This window comes from Oryzias latipes, chromosome 3 (genome assembly GCF_053564925.1).
Source record: "Oryzias latipes strain Hd-rR chromosome 3, Olatipes_Hd-rR_3.1".
NCBI lineage: Eukaryota > Metazoa > Chordata > Actinopteri > Beloniformes > Adrianichthyidae > Oryzias > Oryzias latipes.
The window spans coordinates 4,810,001-4,812,500 of record NC_136239.1 but is presented as its reverse complement, the minus strand read 5'-3'; the positions used below and the strand labels follow the sequence as shown (position 1 = coordinate 4,812,500).

At 39.6% G+C, this 2,500-nt stretch overlaps 4 non-coding genes across 4 annotated transcripts; all 4 read left to right on the top strand.

Moving 5' to 3' along the window:
• The first annotated feature begins 111 nt into the window (after nucleotides 1-111).
• On the top strand, nucleotides 112-193 carry trnas-aga (transfer RNA serine (anticodon AGA)). The gene has a single exon. It is a non-coding gene; the product is annotated as a tRNA-Ser (tRNA).
• Nucleotides 194-953: 760 nt separating this feature from the next.
• trnas-aga (transfer RNA serine (anticodon AGA)) lies at nucleotides 954-1,035 on the top strand. The gene has a single exon. It is a non-coding gene; the product is annotated as a tRNA-Ser (tRNA).
• Nucleotides 1,036-1,514: 479 nt separating this feature from the next.
• On the top strand, nucleotides 1,515-1,596 carry trnas-aga (transfer RNA serine (anticodon AGA)). Its single transcript has one exon. It is a non-coding gene; the product is annotated as a tRNA-Ser (tRNA).
• A 760-nt stretch (nucleotides 1,597-2,356) lies between these two features.
• On the top strand, nucleotides 2,357-2,438 carry trnas-aga (transfer RNA serine (anticodon AGA)). Its single transcript has one exon. It is a non-coding gene; the product is annotated as a tRNA-Ser (tRNA).
• Nucleotides 2,439-2,500: the final 62 nt, after the last annotated feature.

Genomic DNA, 2,500 nt, shown 5'->3' with positions numbered 1-2,500 from the left:
TGACCATCGGAAAAACTGAGTTTTAAATCCAAGCTTAAATCCAAGCTCTAATTTCCGCCTACGACAGAATCCATTGGCAGTGAAGCAACCAAACGCTGTATAGTTTCGTGTGTTGTTGTGGCCGAGTGGTTAAGGCGATGGACTAGAAATCCATTGGGGTCTCCCCGCGTAGGTTCAAACCCTGCCGACAACGATACAAGTCTCTTGCACTTAAACTTTACAAACATTTAACACAAATAAAGTTGTGAGCACCATGCCAGCTCGGACCAAGACTACCAAGGCGTATTGGATCTCCTTCAAGATGCGACTGGATGCATCACAATGGAACGTAGCAGGGAGCTTCTTGCCTTCTCATTGTTGTTTGTTAGTACAAGTACAGGCTTTGTCATGCAGCGTGTTTTTGTCTGTTACTGGTTCACTATGAATTACCTACAAAAAATATTCAGATAGGCACATTTAAGTATCATTTTCTTTATACATGTCTTCCATCATGGGATGAATGCTTTTTAACATGTTAAAGACACTATTTTCATTGGAGTTGGTCTTTAAGGCCTTAGTGCTTGACCATCGGATAAACTGAGTTTTAAATCCAAGCTCTCAACAGAATCTTTCATTTTTCATTAGGGTTATGTTTGAACATTAGAATGAAGATAAATGTTAGCCAAGTATGCTAGAAATTTACAAGATTCTTGAGATTTAAGGCAAATTTTGAGGCGTTGTGTTTGAGGAAACAATGTGTGGTTGTTGGGGAAATGAAATTGGGCATGGTGGTAAAATGGTTGTCATATTTTCCTTTTTTGAAATGATCCCTTGTTTTAATTGCCAGGAAATGCATCCCAGTGATATCTGCTAAGACAGGAATTGTATTTTTCTGTAGTCAGCTTGGAAAAGAATTTCCGCCTATGAAAGAATCCAATGGCAGTGAAGCAACCAAACGCTGTACAGTTTCGTGTGTTGTTGTGGCCGAGTGGTTAAGGCGATGGACTAGAAATCCATTGGGGTCTCCCCGCGTAGGTTCAAATCCTGCTGACAACGATACAAGTCTCTTGCACTTAAACTTTACAAACATTTAACACAAATAAAGTTGTGAGCACCATGCCAGCTCGGACCAAGACTACCAAGGCGTATTGGATCTCCTTCAAGATGCGACTGGATGCATCACAATGGAACATAGCAGGGAGCTTCTTGCCTTCTCATTGTTGTTTGTTAGTACAAGTACAGGCCTTGTCGTGCAGCGTTTTTTTGTCTGTTACTGGTTCACTATGAATTAACTACAAAAAATATTCAGATAAGCACATTTAAGTATCATTTTCTTTATACATGTCTTCCATCATGGGAAGAATGCTTTTTAACATGTTAAAGACACCATTTTCATTTGAGTTGGTCTTTAAGGCCTTAGTGCATGACCATCGGATAAACTGAGTTTTAAATCCAAGCTTAAATCCAAGCTCTAATTTCCGCCTACGACAGAATCCATTGGCAGTGAAGGAACCAAACGCTGTATATTATCGTGTGTTGTTGTGGCCGAGTGGTTAAGGCGATGGACTAGAAATCCATTGGGGTCTCCCCGCGTAGGTTCAAATCCTGCCGACAACTATACAACTCTCTTGCACTTAAACTTTACAAACATTTAACACAAATAAAGTTGTGAGCACCATGCCACCTCGGACCAAGACTACCAAGGCGTATTGGATCTCCTTCAAGATGCGACTGGATGCATCACAATGGAACGTAGCAGGGAGCTTCTTGCCTTCTCATTGTCGTTTGTTAGTACAAGTACAGGCCTTGTCATGCAGCGTGTTTTTGTCTGTTACTGGTTCACTATGAATTAACTACAAAAAATATTCAGATAGGCACATTTAAGTATCATTTTCTTTATACATGTCCTCCATCATTGGATGAATGCTTTTTAACGTGTTAAAGACACCATTTTCATTGGAATTGGTCTTTAAGGCCTTAGTGCTTGACCATCGGATAAACTGAGTTTTAAATCCAAGCCCTCAACAGAATCTTTCATTTTTCATTAGGGTTATGTTTGAACATTAGAATGAAGATAAATGTTAGCCAAGTATGCTAGAAATTTACAAAATTCTTTAGATTTAAGGCAAATTTTTAGGCGTTGTGTTTGAGGAAACAATGTGTGGTTGTTGGGGAAATGAAATTGGGCATGGTGGTAAAATGGTTGTCATATTTTCCTTTTTTGAAATGATCCCTTGTTTTAATTGCCAGCAAATTTATCCCAATGATTTTTGCTAAAACAGGAATTGTATTTTTCTGTAGTCAGCTTGGAAATGAATTTCCGCCTATGACAGAATCCAATGGCAGTGAAGCAACCAAACGCTGTATAGGTTCGTGTGTTGTTGTGGCCGAGTGGTTAAGGCGATGGACTAGAAATCCATTGGGGTCTCCCCGCGTAGGTTCAAATCCTGCCGACAACGATACAAGTCTCTTGCACTTAAACTTTACAAACATTTAACACAAATAAAGTTGTGAGCACCAT